Genomic DNA, 19,306 nt, shown 5'->3' with positions numbered 1-19,306 from the left:
AACATGTACCCAGATTTGTTGTGGTCTGTGGCATGGTGCACCACTCTGTGGTAATGAGGACAGCAAGAATTGCAGGAAGAGGTGGAGCAACATTGTCCACCAGTGCCCCTGACTGCCAGACCTCTGAGAGCAGATCAGCCAAGAGCACTTCATGTGAATCATCCCTATCGTTCCCAATTCACCAACAGTCCTGCAATCCTTATCACCATCGTCCTTACTACCAGCAGCTGATTGCCTTCCTTCAGTCCAACTTTATAGATCTTGTCTTAGCTTCACCGCAAATTAAAACCAAAACCAAATCCAATGCACAAAGGGAATGATCAGTCAACATATGGGAGTGAAGGTCCTGGTGTTAATCTCAGCGACTCTTGCAGTGGAGGTATTACCTGAAGGAGTTTCCCCTGAAGGCAGGGGTGGGATGGGGGAGGGTGGTGTGGAAGCTGGATCTCCCGTCTCCTGCCCTTCAGCAGAAACGATGCTGTATCAGAGTAACTGGGTGGCCTGCCTGGATTTCCTGCAATAAACCATTTTCCCACTTGTGAAGTTTCCCTGCTGTCTGCAGTCAGAATGCATCTCCTTTTGGAGAGGTGCTGGCTGCCTTTGAGTAGCACCAGGTGATTTCCCATCCCCACCCCTGAAGCAGCTGGGCAGCCAATGAAAAGGTAATGAGCTGGCAGCACCAATTTCATGAGATCCCCAAGGTCCCATGAAACCAGATGCGTGCAACACATACCCCATCTGTTCTGGGGTGTGATCAAATTTCTCGGTCTACATTGCTGTGTTTGGTATAACGGCATAGTACCTTTAACCAAAATAAAAGGTGGCCCTTCCACTGGAGTGAGTACTCCAAGCCATCCCATGAAGCACCGAAAATGGCACAGATGTAAATGTCCTGGAATGCACCAACAAAAACTTCCATTTATATCAAACCTTTAAGGTAGTAAAATGTCCCAAGGTGATTCACAGGAGCGCTATCTAGCAAAATTTGGCACTGAGCCACATAAAGAGGACATGGGACCAAAGGTTTGGTCAAAGAGGTAGGATTTTAAGGAGAATCTTAAAGGAGGGGCGAGAAATACAAAGGCAGAGTGATTTAGGGAGGAAATTCCAAGTCTTGGGGCCGAGGCAGCAGAAGGCATGGCGGCCAATGGTGGACTGATGAAAATCAGGGTTGTGCAAGAGATGGGAGAAGCGCAGAGATCTCAGGGTTGTATGACTGGAGGAGGATAAAGAGATAGAGAGAGGTGAGGCCATAGAGGGAGTTGAAAATTTTAACATTGAGAAGTTGTTTAACTAGGAGGCAATGTAGACCAGTCATGGGCGAATGGGACTTGGTGTGATTTAGGAGACATGTAGCAGAGTTTATGAAGGGTGGAACATGGGAGGCCAGCCAGGATTGCTTTGGAATACAAACCTTTAGGAGCTGAATTCCAACTTTCTAAAGATGCCAGTGATTCTGGGATTGTGTTGGGATAAAATGGTAGCCATATCGAACAAGATGTTGTCTACATTACAGATTCATCAACATGAATGTGTGTGGTCCATACAGGTTGCTTAAGGGCATCGCAGCTCTGGTTAGACCACAACCATTGAACCAAATCCAGATCAGCTTATACAAAAGGAGCCTCTTTCAGTTGAGCACACCCAGGAACTAGTGAACGTTTTCTGAATTAATGTCTAGCAAACACCAAAGAGTCTGTTAATTTACCATCTTCATCAAAAAATAAAATTTTTCGATGTTGGTGCCATCTCAAGAGGGATTATCATGTTGTGATGTAGTGTATAATAAAAAATGACAGATTTTCTCCCTTCTGAACCAAAAATGGTTTTCTAAAGATTATCCATGATTGTTGTGCCCTTCAAAGGAGAGATAAATGTTGTTCCAATGCCCATATAAATATAACGCAAGTGTGCAGCTGAATGCGTATACTGGAATGTCCCTCTCTGTATCTTGTACTGACTCATACATTGAGGTCTAAGTTGCCACTGCTAAGTTTTAATGTGTTATTTGATCCCACAGATTGCATAAGGATCTCATGTCTGGCTCTATGGAAATGAGAACTGAGCACATGGCTCAGGCTGCTAATTTAATATCTCCGTGGCTTTGTGAATTAAGCTAATTAGAGCGCTCATTTAGAAATCCCAAAAGACCGGGTTCAGTCCAGGCTTTATACACACAGAATCCAATGGTTATAGTGCTTGAAGTATTAATTGAGGCTCTCGGGTTAGCACTGTTAAAAGATAACAAACTTTGGACAAGTTTTTTGTTTAGAATTTTTCCTCATCTGCAAGCTTGTGCGGGTCAGCTAGTTGCTGTTGTTTCAGCCTATGGATGTGATTTATTTACTTGAATCATTTCACTAACAAGCATTCTGAGAGATGTTTGGCAAGAGGTTCTCATTGGGATTGTACCCTATATATTCCCCATGACTACTTTCCAACATTTACAAGATGACGTTATTTTATGCTTGATTTACAGTGCATAGTCTCTTCTTGTACATTTGAGGTTTCGCCTTCTGACTGGTGCAACTATTCTGTTTATAGTGTGGTGTGAGAGTGGGAGCCAAGAAAACATAGCTGACACCAGCCTAGGTATGCAAACCTTCCTGCTCCCTGTGTCAGTAGCACAGCTCTTTTACAGTTTTTTTTAGATAAAAAAGCGTCAGTGTAAGTTTTTTTAAAAAATGAAATGATAATTTGTCTGGCGGCTTTTCAGAGAAGTGGGAAGTTAAATCATTCAGTATGTGCAAGTAAAAACAAACATTATACTACACGTATGATGGGCTGTGACCATTTAAAAGATCCCACGACTCTATTTTGAAAAGCAGGGGAGTTAGTCTTGGGCCGATATTTATCCCTCAACCAACGTCACGAAAACAGATTATCTGGTCATTAACTCATTGCTGTTTGTGGGATCTTGCTGTGCACAAATTGGCTGTCTATTTCCCTCCATTACAACAGTGACTACACTCCAAAAGTACTTCATTGGCTGTAAAGCTTTGGCTTGTCCTGAGGTCATGAAACATACGATATAAATGCATGTTTTTCTTTTTTCTTTTCCAAATTTGCTGACTTAGATTGTAGAGCTGTCACTGTTTTAGAATGGCAGAGAAGTAAAATTCAAGTCATATCTGATTCCTTCAGCTTTCCACCAAAGGTGTTGTAAAAATTTATTGACTTGCTGATCTCCCGTGGCCTTGCACGTGGTAACTTGGTGAAGATGGTCAATTTCTGATTCATATCTGATGTCTTTGTATTGCTGCTTTGCTCTGTCTCCTCTTCAGTTTCTGTCTCTCTCTTTATTGTGCTTCTCTTCTCTTAAGCTGAGTTTGTGATACAGATGTGGAGGAAATGTGGCCCTCCATGGTTCCGTCCCATTTCCTTCCCCAATCTTCATGCTTTTCCCTACCTTCACATCCTCAATGTCTCTCGCACCCATTCCCATTCCTAGTACTCCCTGACTCCAATCACTGCTTCATGCAGTGCTTATTTTCCACTTTGGCTACCTGCTCAATGCCTAGATCCTTCCCTTCCCCTTACTCTACCGTCAATTATTCCACTCATAGTCCTCTGTCCACTACACCAATCCCAGTCACTGGTAGGTTGTGAGGCCAGAGACCCTATCGCTTAATCAGTTTCCCTCCCTACCCTTCCTAACTGCTTCCCCCAAAGATGCTTTGTTTAACTTACAAAATTTATTTAAAAAAAAGAAATCAAGCCAGAATGAAGGAAGACACTATCTGTCTTCTTTTCTCTCTCCTTGTGTCACTCTTGCAGTCTGTGTCTTTCTCTTTCCCAGCCTACCAATGCTTTAGAGGTGTTGGAAATTAGAATTCCTGTCTCACAGTTGTAAGTGATCATCATTAACTTTTTTTTACCTAATGCTTAATGAACTTAATCTATAATAGCTATTTTGGCTAAAATTGTAAATGTAAAGTATGTTGTAAAGACATGAGTGCTCACTGTATGGTGTTGAGGTTTGAGAACAATTTAAGAACCATTGCTCTAAACTTACGATAGAAACACTGAGATAGGTCTCCTCTAGTACAATACTTCAATATTCCCTTCAGGGCAAAAATAATCACCTGAAATTTTAAAACAGCGAGTCCAGCAATAAAACATCACCTGCAACTGAACACCTGAAATTATTATATTATCTGAGTAATTCAGTTATCAGAGAGTTTTCAGGTAAAGTCCGTCTCTCTCCCACATCAGCTGATCTTGCACTCGCCACCCAGCCCACCAAGATTCATGTTTCCACACTTCACCTGCACTAATGCCACATGGCAATTCATTCCCTGTCATTCCCAGTAATAGAAGCAGCATTCCTGCTATCTGGTCCCATGCACTGAAGCCCATTGATACAGTCAACAAAATGAATTCCACACCAGATCCCCCACTGAATGGTGAGCTGTGAGGAGTACAGCAGCTGTTTCCCAGCATTTATTTTTATTTTCTGAGTGATTTATGGGCCTGTCAGTAAAATCTGACCTTCCCTGCCTCAGTAGGTCCTCAGATCAGATCATTGTGTGTCTGCCACGATTGACATCTGATGAAATCCGCTGCACCAAGATGATAACAAAATGGGATTTCTTTCATTAAAAGAAATTCATGCAGTGCTTATTTCTACTGTTCAAGCATCTAAGTTGATAGAATGCCATAATCATTTATGAAATTGGAGTGTGACCTTTGCCATGTTATAACTTAATGGGTTGTAAAATTATTTGGAATACATTATATTTTATTTGATGAGACACTTTTGTAAGTAACTGTTTGCGTTTCCAACTCAACATCGTAAAAAAACATCAGATGAGTCCAAATAGGTTACATTTGCAATAAAATAAAATAAAACAAAGATTACTTCATTGCTGATGTTCTGTTGGGAGATATTACAATTGCATTTAGTCAAGACTGGATCAAATTATATTCTGGACTGGATCAGATTATATTCTGTACTGTGTCAGCCATGGCTCAGTGAGGAGCAATCTTATCTCTCAATCAAAGGTTGTGGGTTCAAGTCCCAGTCCAGGACTTGAGCACAAAAAGATCAAGGCTGAGTCTCCAATGCAGGACTGTGGGAGTGCTGCATTGTTGAAGCTGCTGTCTCATCAGACAAGATGTTAAACTGAGCCCCGGTTTGTCCTCTGAGGTGGATATAAAAAATCCCCTAGTTGTGTTTTGAAGAAGAGCAGGGGAGTTCTCCCCAGTGGGTCAATGTTTATCCCTCAATCACTATCACTAAAAAAAATGATTCAGCCCATATCACATAGAGTGGTTAAAGCACAGAAGGAGGCCATTGCTGTTTGCAGGATCTTGCTGTGTGCAAATTGCCTGCCATGTTTCCTACATTACAATAGTGGCTACACTTCAAAAGTACTTCATTGGCTGGTAAGTGCATTAGGAGGTCCTGTGGTTGTGAAAGGTGTTATATAAATGCAAGTCTTTCTATTATTTTGAAGACATAAAAGATGAGAACTATTACCGCAACAACTTTCTTCTCCGTGGAATTCTAGTTCCCTTGACTTCCTAGGATCCTAGATTCACACAGTGAGAAGAATAAGTGATTTGCAAAATTTGTATGCTGTAAAGAAAGTGTTGGAAATACACCGTTGATCCATCCTCATCTAAAAAGAGAAAAGACAAGTTAACGTTTTGATGTAGGAACTATTCAATAGAATTGCAAACTAGAAAATATCCATAGTGTTCAATGGAACTGAGCAAAGCAAAAAAAAAATGAATGAGCAGGGAGGACGAGAGTGAATGAGTTGAATGCTCAAACAGATTTTATTGAAAAGCTGGAAGGAGGTGAAAACTGGGGGAGGATGTCCAATCATTGCAGTGAAGCAATGACAAAATAGCTGTGCATTCAACTCATTGGGGATCATTTGAACTTAATCTACGCCTGACAGGGAACTGATAGGATTGGAGCAACTTCCTGCATTACACACTGCTCGATCTTACATTCCATTGGCTTTAATGGGCGGGTGTGTGGAACGGGCAGCTGATCCAATCCCGTCAATTACCCGCTGGGCAAGTTAGGTTAAAATTAACCCCACATTATCTTCCTTCCTGCCCTTTTAGTTCTTTTTGTTAAGTGACATTCTTTTCTTATGCCAAAGGGTCCACATCAAGGGAGCAGGAGGTTGGCCTCATGCAGGAGGTTCAATAAGTGTGTAGTAATTTGTGGAAAGTAAACTACTTTAAGTATTGATTTTTACAGCTGCTTAGGACATGCAGATTAAAAACTGGGGTTAGTTTTCTTCCAGAAATTATCATGCAGAAAATACCTGCTGTTACCATTTCCTTCTTTCTGTTCTTCACATGTTACCACAATTTTTTTCTTTGAAGGTTTGGAGCAATGTCATTTGGCAGGAACACAGACCCCTGCAGGTCAGTTTAAGCAATGTGAGCGTTTCATTCCAGTCTGCTGGGCACATTACTGTAACAGTGCTTTTATGTTTCAGATGTTTTTGGGGGAAGTGTTTCTGTATGTTGTGACACGTATTCCTGTATCACTACCAGGGTTCGTCTCCTTGTCCAGGGTTCTGGAGCTTATGAGTCTCCATTGCTGAAGCTTGCAATTTGCCCTCCACCCACTCTAGAGAGTTGGACACAAAACTCTCGGCTGACGCTCCAGTGCAGTACTGAGTGACTGCTGCACTATCGGAGGTGTCGTCTTATGCATGAGGCGTTAAACCGAGGCCCCATCTGCCTTATCAGGTGGATGTACTTGGAACTATTTTGAAGAAGAGTGGGGAGGGGGAGTACTCCCCAGTGTCCTGATCAATATTTATCCCTCAACTAACTTCAAAAGTGGATCACCTGCTCATTACCTCATTGCTGTTTGTGGGAGCTTTCTGTGTGCAAATTAGCTGCTGAGTTTCCAACATTACAACAGTGACTACACTTCAAACGTACTTCATTGACTATAAAGCACTATGAGATGTCCTGAGGTTGGGAAAGGCACTATATAAGTGAAAGTCTTTCTTCTTTCTATTTTAATTAATGGAAAAACTATCATGCCCACTGCATGCCTCAATTTCTAGTATGTGCTCCTGATAAGTGCAGTACCTTCACTAACAGTAGGAAGTTATCCCTTAATAGGAACATAGGAAATAGGAGCAGGAGTAGGCCATTTGACCCCTCGAGCCTGCTCCACCATTCAACTGGATCATGGCTGATCTTCTACCTCAATGCCATTTTCCTGCACTATCCCCAAACCCCTTGATATCTTTAATATCTAGTAATCCATCGATCATTGTCTTGAACATATTCAATGACCGAGCCTCTGGGGTAGAGAATTCCAAAGATTCACCACCCTCTGAGTGAAGAAATTCCTCCTTATCTCAGTGTTAAATGTCCTACCTCTTATTGTGAGACTGTGTCCCCTGTTTCTAGACCCCACAGCCAGGGGAAACATCCATCATGCATCCACCCTGTCGAGCCCTGTAAGAATTTTGTATGCTTCAATGAGATCGCCTCACATTTTCCGAAACTCTAGAGAATACAGGCCCGGTCTTCTTAATTTCTCCTCATAGGACAGTCCCGCCATTCCAGGAATCAGTCTGGTAAACCTTCATTGAACTCCCTCTATGGCAAGTGTATCCTTCCTTAGGTAAGGAAACCAAAACTGTACACAATACTCCAGGTGCGGTCTCACCAAGGGTCTATACAATTCCAGCAGGACTACTTTACTCCTGTACTCAAATCCTCTTCCAATAAAGGCCAATATTCCATTTGCCTTCCTAATTGCTTGCTGCACTTGCATGCCAGCTTTCAGTGACTTATGAACAAGAAAACCCAGGTCCCTTTAGACATCAACACTTCCTAATCTCTCACCATTTAAGAAATATTCTGCATTTCTGTTTTTCCTACCAAAGTGGAAATCTTCACATTTTTCTACATTACATTCCATCTGCCATGTTCTTGCCTGCTCACTTAACCTGTCTAAATCCCCTTGAAACCTCTTTCGCATCCTCCTCACAACTCACATTCCCACCTAGTTTAGTGTCATCAGCAAACTTGGAAATATTATATTTGGTCCCCACATCCAAATCATTGATATAGATTGTAAATAGCTGGGGCCCAAACACTGATCCTTGTGGTACCCCACCAGTCACAGCCTGCCAACCTGAGAATGACCTGTTTATTTCTACTCTCTGTTTTCTGTCCGTTAACCAATTCTCAATCCATGCCAGTATATTACCTCCAATCCCATGTGCTGTAATTTGCTTCCTAACCTCCTGTGTGGTATCTTATCTAAAGTCTTCTGAAAATCCAAATACACCTCATCCGCTGGTTCCCCCTTATCTATTCTGTTAGTTACATCCTCAAAAAACTCCAACAAGTTTGTCAAACATGATTTCTCTTTCCCAATCCATGTTGACTCTGCCCAATCCTACCATTATTTTCGAAGTGTCCAGTTATCACATCCTTTATAACTCTTCAATATGGCTACAATAGCCATTAAGTAAGCTACTGTTCTCGTGACGAGTGGAGACCAGAGAGGCAGTTTTCTGACATTGCGGTGGAGGTGAGGTGCTTCAATTGCCAGAAAATACATTTCAGATATTTAGTCGTGTGCAGCACACACATTTGGAAGATTCTGAGGTAATGAAAGGCACCATATAAATGCAATACTTTCTTGCTTTACACCTTTCTTTATGGCTATTTTATAAAGCTTCAGATATCATCTGGACATTCATGAAGTGACATCCTGCGCTGTTTATGTGCTGCAATGCGTTCTTTCTTGCCATGAATGAAAATGCGTGAAATCATGGAAAACTAAGATTGACACTGAACAGGAACTGCTGGATATCTAGTTGCTGCTTTATATATGGGGGAAATATTTGGCACAATGAAAGCATTCATGATCTGTTTGATGCAGCTGAACTTTGCAAAATGACAAGTTATTGTCAGGACGGTTGAATCCCGCTAATCATTCAGCATGCAGTAGATGTTAAAGAGCACACTTTGGTTGAGCTGAAAATGGCAATTGGCATGTCAGAGTCAATTCCTCTGGAAAAGATAATCTCTCCTCTAGAATCTCTTTCTAATCATCTCTTCTGTCTCAGCTGCTGCATTGCAGAGAATCATAAAATCTTACAGCACAGAAGGAGGCCATTTGGCCCATTGTGCCTGTGCCAGCTCTTTGAAAGAGCCATCCAATTAGTCCCACTCCCCCTGCTCAATCCCCATGGCCCTGCAAATTATTTTCCTTTTTAAATATTTAACATCATACGACAAAAAGAAAACTATTTAGAAATCCATTTCTGAGCACAAAATATGGGAAGGGCATTGTGGTTCTTATTGCACCACTTAAACATACATCATTTGTGATTAAATATTTCACACACACAGTCTGAAGTAATGTAATGCAGAGGATGCCATCCTTTTTATTGAACTCATGTCTGTCTCTTAATAAATGGACCAAATGGTAGCCAATTAGCCAATGCATTCTGTAACAGCTGGATTTAATAGGATGTGGAGTAGCAGTAATTACCGTTAGTGTTGCATTGCCCACAATGGTAACATTGCAACATGTGGTAAGTATGCAAAAAACATTACCTAACATCGGGTGTCCTTTGCAAAGCCTGTCTGAAACCAATGAGAAGCTGCAATTTGAGAGCTAGTCACCACAGAACAATGATGGTCTCCAGTGCATCTCACTCCTAAACAATTTCCATTTAATGAGGTGAATTACCCTGACATCCTCAAAACCTGGTTTTGAAATGTAGTCATTAATATGTAAAGGCGACATAGTTAAAACAAATAATGTAACTTTTTTTTTTGCTTTGCTACCTGCTGGTTTATTGGCTCTTTTTTTTATTTGTTCAGGTGATGTGTGCATCGCTGACAAAGCCAGCATTTATTGCCCATTTCTAATTGCTCTTGAGAAGGTGGTGGTGAGCTGCCTTCTTGAAATGTTGCAGTCCTTGGCGTGTAGGTACACCCACAGTGCTGTTAGGAAGGGAATTCCAGTTTCTCGACCCAGGCACAGTGAAGGAACAGCGATATATTTCAAAGTCAGGATGGTGTGTGGCTTGGAGGGAAACTTGCAGGTGGTGGTGTTCCCATGCATCTGCTGCCCTTGTTCTTCCAGGTGGTAGAGGTCGTGAGTTTGTAAGGTGCTGTTGAAGGAGCCTTGGTAAATTGCTGCAGTGCATCTTGTAGATGGTACACACTGTTGCCACTGTGTGTTGGTGGTGGATGGAGTGAATGTTGAAGGTGATGGATGGGGTGCCAATCAAATAGGTTGCTTTGTCCTGAATGGTGCTGAGCTTTTTGAGTGTTGTTGAAACTGCACCCATCCAGGCAAGTGGAGAGTATTCCATCACACTCCAGACTTGTGCCTTGTAGATGGTGGACAGGCTTTGGGGAGTCAGGAGGTGAGTTACTTGCCGCAGGATTCCTAGCCTCTGACCTGCTCTTGTAGTCATAGCATTTATGTGGCTAGTCCAGTTCAGTTTTTGGTCAATGGTAGCCCTCAGTATGTTGATATTGGGGGATTCAGCGATTTTAATGCCATTGAATATCAAGGGGAGATGGTTAGATTCTCTCTTGTTTGAGATGATCATTGCCTGGCACTTGTGTGGCGCGAATGTAACTTTCCACTTATCAGCCAAAGCCTGGATAATGTCCAGATCTTGCTGCATTTCTACACAGACTGCTTCAGTATCTGAGGAGTCGTGAATGGTGCTGAACATTGTGCAATCGTCAGCAAATATCCCCACTTCTGACCTTATGATGGAGGGAAGGTTTTTGATGAAGCAGCTGAAGATATTTGGGCCTTGGACACTACCCTAAGGAATTCCTGCAGTGATGTCCTGGGACTGAGATGATTGACCTCCAACAACCACAACCACCTTCCTTTGTGCTAGGTATGACTCCAACCAGTGGAGAGATTTCCCCCTGATTCCTATTGCTGGGGCTCCTTGATGCTGTGCTTGAACAAATGCTGCCTTGATGTCAAGAGCAGTCACTCTCACCTTACCTCTGGAGTTCAGCTCTTTTGTCCATGTTTGGACCAAGGCTGTAATGAGGACAGGAGCTGAGTGGCCCTGGCGGAACCCAAACTGAACATCAGTTAGCAGGTTTTGGTGAGCAAGTGCCGCTTGATAGAACTATCGATGACCCCTTCCATCACTTTGCTGATGTTTGAGAGTAGACTGATGGGGCAGTAGTTCGCCGGTTTGACTTGTCCTGCTTTTTGTATACAGGACATACCTGGGCAATTTTCCACATTGCCAAGTAAATGCCAGTGTTGTAGCTGGACTGGAACAGCTTGGCTAGGGGTGCGGCTAGTTCTGGAGCCCAAGTCTTCAGTACTATTGCCAGAATGTTGTCAGGACCCATAGCCTTTGCAATATCCAGTGCCTTCAGCCGTTTCTTGATATCACATGGTGTGAATCGGATTGACTGAAGTCTGGCATCTGTGATGCTGGGACCTCAGGAGGAGGCAGAGATGAATCATCCACTTGGCACTTCTGGCTGAAGATGGATGCAAATGCTTTAACCTTTTCTTTTGCACTGATGTGCTGGGCTCCCCCATCGTTGAGGATGGGGATATTTGTGGAGCCTCCTCCTCCTGTCAGTTGTTTAATTGTCCACCACCATTCATGACTGGATGTGGCAGGACTGCAGAGCTTAGATCTGATCTGTTGGTTGTGCGATTGTTTAGCCCTATCTATCGCATGCTGCTTCTGCTGTTTGGCATGCAATTAGTCCTGTGCTGCAGCTTCACCAGGCTGACACCTCATTTTGAGGTATGCCTGGTGCTGCTCCTGGCATGTTCTCCTGCACACTTCATTGAACCAGGGTTGATCCCCTGACTTGATGGTCATGGTAGAGTGGGAGATATGCCAGGCCATGAGGTTACAGATTGTGGTTGAGCACAATTTTGCTGTTGCTGATGGCCCACAGTGCCTCATGGATGCCCAGTTTTAAGTTGCTCGATCTGTTGATTAAGGGAAGAACACCAGGAGAATTTTTTGCTTTTCTTTGAACGATGCCATGGGCTTTTTAACGCCATCGGAATCACTGTAACTGGGGATAGGGCTCAGTTTTACATCTCATTTGAGAAACATTCAAGGAATGGGGGAGTTATTCCTGGTGTCCTGACCAATATATATCCCTCGATCAACATTACTAAAGCAGATTATCTGGTTGTTATCACACTGCTGTTTGTGGGAGCTTGCTGTACGCAAATTGGCAGTTGAGTTTCCTACAATACAGCAGTGACTACACTTCAAAAATACTTCATTGGTTTTAAAGTGCTTTGGGATGTCCAGAGGCCACCCAAATCTTGCTTTTTAATACTACCTTAATTGTTCAGTGCAAAGATGGTTTACAGTAGCATCACTTTCAATATATATCCGGAGATCAAAATCAGACTCCTGACCCAAAAGCAGAAGAGAGTTATAATACCAGTGAGACTATCATACTGTGATGTCTCAAAGCAACCCTTTAGCAAATTCAATTTCGAAACATTATGCTTAACTTGCAGCAAGACCAGAACTAGGGGCCATAAATATGAGATGTTCACTAATAAACCCAATAAGAAATTCAGGAGAAACTTCTTTATCCAGAGAGTGGTGAGAATGTGGAACTCGCTACCATGCGGAGCGGTTGAGGTGAACAGTATAGATGCATTTAAGGGGACGCTAGATAAACACAAGCGAGAAAAGAAGAGAAGGATATTCTAATAGGGTGAGATGGAACCTGTATCAAAGAATCAAATGGGATAAAGAAACCGACAAACCAAAAGCACACCCAACCTGCTGGACTCAATTATCCTGCAGTTTTTCATTGTTTCCAGGAATATAGAAACATCTGAAGCACATATCTGAACTGTCTCTGTGGGACATAAATAATTTAGATTTTGTGTTGTTGCTATGGAAACATCAGTCACCGTTCAAGGAATTGACCTCAACCTTTGTGGTAATAATGAAGAATTCTATACATGTGCAAATAAAGTATTTTCGTTGTTTACTCTGTTTTGATCAGAACTGCTTCCGTCAAGGGTTAGATTAGTTCCACTGAGATACATGGTTCCATTATCTTACTGACCCTGCTGGAAGGTTTAATGTCAAACTGTATAACACATATCGTGATTTCTGCTACAGGAAACTATCGCAGTCACAATAACAGCAGTGCGAGGCAGCTTTGCTTTCTGAGGAACAGCAGTTTAATTTTGTTTAACTTGACTTCAGATGACGATCTCTTGGGATAGAAGTACTTCCATAGCTGTTAAACAATTACAAAGAAGTTACAGCCTTTGTGTTTTTGGGAAAAGGAACTGCTCTGGTCACGACGCAGAGCAGAATTGTAAACAAATTTTTGAAAGACCATGTTATGTAGAATTACATAGGATTTACAACACAGAAACAGGCCATTCAGCCCAACTGGTCTATGCTGGTGTTTGTGCTCCAAACGAGCCTCTTCCCACACCCACTTGATCTCACCCAATCAGCATATCCTTCTATTATTTCCACCCTCATGTTTATTTCACTTCCACTTAAATCCATTTATGCTATTTGCCTCAATTACTCCCTGTGGTGGCATGTTCCACATTCTCTCCTTTCTCTGGGTAAAGAAGTTTTTCCTAAATTCCCTATTGGATTTATTAGCGCCTATTTTATATTCAATGTGTATCTGTGACAGTTTCAAAGATGACTGTAGATATACAGAATAAATGTGTTTTTGTGCAGTACTGAGGGAGTGCTGCACTGTTGGAGGTGCCATCTTTCAGATGAGACATTTAACCAAGGCTCCATGCCATCTGCTCTCTCAGGTAGATGTAAAAGATCCCATAGGACTATTTTGAGGTAGAGCAGGGGAGTTCTCCCTGGTGGCTTGGTTATCTGGTCATCATCACATTGCTGTTTATTGGAGCTTGCTGAGCACAAATTGGCTACTATATTTCCTACATTACAACAGTGACTACACTTTAAAAGCACTTCATTGGCTGTAAAGCACTTTGGGATGTTTGTGGATGTGTCGTGGAAGGCATTATATAAATGCAAGTCTTTCTTTTCTTTCTTTAGAAATAGCTGGCATTCAGATGGAAACTGTCCTTCCTCACTATATCAATGCAAATTGTCGTTGCAGCCAATCTGTCTTAAAGTTGCCGTGAGGTTTTTTGATCTGTAGATGAGCGAGGATGCAGATGTTTTTCCAGGTGCTAATCAAGTTATACATTGTCAAAGTGGGGAATGTTAATGCTGTGCAATTAAATAAATCCTTAAGCAATGGTATTAATGGTTATGGAACCAAGGCCAGCAGATGGAGTTAAGATGCAGATCAGCCAAGATCTAATTGAATGACGGAACAGGCTTGAGGGTCTGAATGGCCTCCTCTTGTTCCTATATTACAAATATTCTTCCAAATTGCTTATATTACAAGGCGCTGCCAAAGTAGTCGAAATCTCGAGAAAGATCTGTTGTATAAACATCTTTCCCCTTCACAACTATGCGGTCATATAGGCCCCATACAAAGCTCACATGGTTGAGCACTATCAACTCTTATATTATCCCTTTGGTTTACAAGGACTGAGAAAGGATATGTCGTTATTTATAATAGTATGGATGTAATTATGTACATGGTAATTATATTGTAAAAGAATGTAAATATGTATTGTTCCAGATTGTTTTTTTCTCTACTTTGCAGGAGCCCCACAACCTGGAAGTCTATAATAAGATAAGCCATTCTGCCACAAGTCTCGAACTATTCTATCAAATTAACCACAATCTCTTCCCTGAAACATCAAACAAGATAACAACACAATGAATAGCTTGTAAATGTGTGGCAGTTCGACATTGAAGCAAAGCCTGGATTTTAGCCTGGAGGTGAGTTCTGTGCAGGAGGGGTGGGGGGATGCAGGGAGGAAGCTTGCGAACAGAGGACTCAGGGGCAGGAGTAGGCCATTCGGCCCTTCGAGCCGGATCCGCCATTCGATAAGATCATGACTGATCTGGTTGTGGTCTCAACTCTACTTTCCTGTGGGGTGGGGTGGGGGTGGGTAAGAGCGGGATGTTGCTGTTGGAAGAATGGCTTTCCCAAAAGTCCTGCAGAACTTAACCACAGGTCAGATTTAATTTTTTGTTCTGTGGGGTTCTCACCAACAGGTGGCCTGCATTAACAGGCTGGAGGTCTTTTGGGATGGGAGTCTGCTTCACAGGGCTGAACCCTACAAGAGGAGGTGGGAGAGAGTGAGAGATCATGTGGGGTGGTGGGTGGGTGAGTGTCTGATGCTGGGGGGGGTGGGGGGGGTTGATCATGGGGTGGGCGAGGTGGGGTACAGTTTACTGGGTAGCCTGGAGGATGCACACCTGCTCCTCCTGACCCACAAACTGTGCTGGAAAGACATTTACCTCCAGGAGGCCCGTCTTGCCTTCTTTCAGCTGCCAGGTTTCCCGTACAGTGAGCGTGTTGCCTGCCTGACCCTTGTCCCCACCTCTGTGAAAACTGAAACCAGTGGGTTCGAGGCAGGTTCTGTTCCTGTCCCAGAGTTTTTGTATTTTAACCTCTGACAAGGCCCCAACCCACCCTTTTTTGGGAGCTAAGATTCAGCTCAATAAAGCGACCTTTTCAGTCATAACAGTTGCAGAATGTCCATTTCAGATGTTAAACTGTTTTTCCTCTTTCTGCGTGCTGACAGAGAGAAGGCTCCACTTGTGTAGTTAAAGCAGCCAATGTCAAACAAGTGAGATAAGAGACAGTATCAAACTTTAAAAAAAGTTTAGAAAACTGCAAGGAAATGTGGAAATGGAGAGGTCTGAGTGGGTTATATGAAACAACAAAGGGATACAGAGAAAGTAATGAGAGAATTTGACAAATAATTGTCGCAAAGCATAACAAAGCCAACAATAAAAGTTTATATAAATATAAAGAGAAAGTGAGTGGAGAATGTGGGCCTATTAAAGGCAGATGCAGGCGAGATTATAATGGACAATAACAGGCTTGTTAAATTAATACACAAAATACCAGCAATAAAAAGGAACTAAAAATAAGTCAGAGGGAGGAACTTAGTATATTTGATATAAGTTTTTGAAAAAAGGCAATTGAGCAAATAATGGACACAAAGGGTTAAATTATGAAGACCTGTTGCATAAACTTTGTTTCTATTCCTTTCAGTTTAGAAGGCGCTCTGATCGAGGTGTTTAAAATAATTTGATAGGGTAGATCGAGATAAACTATTTCCTCTGATGGGGGAAGTCCAGAATGAGAGGGCAGCACAGTGGCGCAGTGGTTAGCACCGCAACCTCACAGCTCCAGGGACCCGGGTTCAATTCTGGGTACTGCCTGTGCGGAATTTGCAAGTTCTCCCTGTGACTGTGTGGGTTTTCGCCGGGTGCTCCGGTTTCCTCCCACAGGTTGATAGGTAAATTGGCCATTATAAATTGACCCTAGTGTAGGTAGGTAATATGGGATTACTATAGGGTTAGTATAAATGGGTGGTTGTTGGTCAGCACAGACTCGGTGGGCCGAAGGGCCTGTTTCAGTGCAGTATCTCTAAATAAATAAAAATAAATAAACCCCTTAAAATTGGAGCTAGGCCATTTAGGAGGGAAATGAGGAAGCATTTTTTCGTAGAAAAGGTAGTGGAAGTCTGGAATTCGCTCCCCCACAAGGTTGGGTGAAATGAAATTTTCAAGAGATCAGTAGATTTTGTTGGGTAAGGATATGGAGCAAAGGCAGGTAAATAGGGTTGGGGTACAAATCAGCCATAATCTTTGAATGACAGAACAGGCTCAAGGGGCTGAATAGCCTCCTCCTGTTCCTCCTCCTCCTGTGTATTACCAGAATATTCTTTTTCCATTTGCTGCATTTGGAGTTTTCCCTATTATATCTACACTGGGACATGTTTACTGCCAGGTGATTAAAACAAAATTACATAGCAGATAGTAAAAGTCATGGAATTAATGCAGGTATTCTCAATTCATTTTGCTGTGCCAAGTGAAGGATTAAAGATTGTATTAGTCGACAGTGATTTAACTCTTACACGGCCACAGCAATTCTAGCTTTAAGCAAAAGTATGTCTATAACATAAACATTTACTGGGCACACTAACATGTGTATGAGTGTGTTGTGTGCATGAGAATTCAGGAAGAATGTGTCATGTTTCCCTTTTTACAGCTGTCAGCTTGGTCAGTGGTTAGCACTCTTGCTTTTGCGTCATGGATTCAAATTCTACTCCAGAAACTTAGGCCGGAATTTAACATTGGGCAGGAGGCCAGGCCCCAGCAAGGCAAGGGGGTTGGTTGGGGGGGAAGTGGGTGGGAGTGTTGTGCATTGGGGGCAGTTGAGGCTTCGGGGGAAGCTCCCAAACAGGAGGGAACCCGCCCCCCCGTCCCCACGTCCCAGCCCTCAAGAAGGCCAACCTGGTGGTGTTCTTCGGGGCCTTTGCCACCCACCCGTTGCGGTGGCAGGAGGAGGCCCTTAACTGGTGGTTAACTGGCCACTTAAGGGCCTTGATTGGCCTGGGGCGGGTGGGCCACTACCCTGCGTAAAATTGCAGAGGCGGGACAGGTTCAGAAACAGCAACCCCCCCCACCCGCCAGCCGCTTGTTTGGGTGGGGTGGTGGGGGGGGGGGGGGGGTGCGTAAAATTCTGGCCTTAAACAAAATCTAGGCTGACACTTCTGTGCAGAACTGAGGGCATGCTGAACTATTAAAGATGCAATTTTTTAATTTGTTCGTGGGATGTGAGCATCTCTGGCAAGGCTAAGATTTATTGCTCATCACTAATTGCTCATGAGAAGGTGGTAGACTGCAGTCCATGAGGTGCCGATACACCCACAGTGCTGTTAGGGAGGGAGTTCCAGGATTTTGACCCAGCAACAGTGAAGGAATGGTGATATATTTCAAATACAGGATGATGCGTAACTTGGAGGAGAATCTGGTGGTGATAATATTCTCATGTATCTCATCTCCAGGATTCTGTGGCTCACAGCTCCCCTGGGTCCTCTGAAGGAGGTTGTAAGACTCTGTTTTAATTTTCAGTGAATAATGTGCCATTTAGTCCAAAGGAACACCTTCTCAGCAGTTTGTTGAGTATTGGATTGGTTGCCATTTTCTCGATTCATCTATAAACCAACCATAATTTGTTACTCTAGTAATCTCAATGCATTCAACATTCCAGTCAAACAATACCATTTGCTTCTTTTAAGTAAAACTCAATTTCAAAAAGCCAATCATTATCCATAAAATACTTACAAATCCAAACAGGAAGATGGTCAAATATTAATCAGTTTACAGTGAATAAACATTATTTTTTATTTAGTTAAAGAGAAGAAAACATACGCTGGTTTACATGCTGGTGGCCAAATCATTATCTATATTTTGCACACTTCTAGATCAGGATGGTCACAGGTGAATGGAGATGTGATCCCATTTTTGCTAGGGGTGGGGGTGGGGATGGAGGGGGCAGGGTTTAGCCAGATTTTATAACTTTGCAGGTGCAGCTGGTGATGGTTGCTGGGTTGACTCCCATTGTTCGTTTGGTGGCAGCCAGTCTCTTCCCCTGCAGTCATGTATTGTATGGTTGGTGAGAAGGAACTTGCGTGGCCTCAAGGATGTGAATCTGGTGGCTTGGTACTTTGACTAGACAGAGATTGTATGTCATGCACTCTGGTTGGCATATATCCCACAGACATTTATGTATGTTATGGGCTAGGGCTTCACCACAGCAAAAGGGTACATCTCCCAGTGAGATTTGTGCAAGTCCTGAGTGTGACAGGTGGGTCAATGTAGCCAAAGGAGTGACTCCAAGGTGATCTCGTGGAAACCATATACACTAACCCAGATAGTATGGCGGTCTGTTCATATCACGGCTAGAGCTGGCAAATGCAATAAAGGTGACTATGATGACTTGATGCCTTTACCTGCCCCGCACACAGTGGCAGTAGTGTGTGCCATCTACAAGATGCACTGCAGCAACTTGCCAAGGCTCCTTTGACAGCACCTTTCAAATCCGCAGCCTCCACCACCAAGAAGGATAAGGGCAGCAGATGCATGGGAACACCATCATCTCCAAGTTCCCCTCTCAGTCACAATCATCCTGACTTGGAACGATATCGCCGTTCCTTCAATGGCACTGGGTCAAAATCCTGGAACTCCCTCCCTAACACCATTGTGGGAGCACCTAAACCACATGGACTGCAGTGGTTCAAGAAGGCAGCTCACCACCACTTTCTCAAGGGCAATTACCATCCAGGACAGCACTTCTGATATGTCTTCCTTTTTCCTGAACCGAGGATTCCCCCCTACTGTGGTTGACAGGGCCCTCAACCGTGTCCGGCCCATTT

The sequence above is a fragment of the Heterodontus francisci genome, chromosome 4 (genome assembly GCF_036365525.1).
Source record: "Heterodontus francisci isolate sHetFra1 chromosome 4, sHetFra1.hap1, whole genome shotgun sequence".
Taxonomy (NCBI): Eukaryota; Metazoa; Chordata; class Chondrichthyes; order Heterodontiformes; family Heterodontidae; genus Heterodontus; species Heterodontus francisci.
This window is presented reverse-complemented; position numbering follows the sequence as displayed.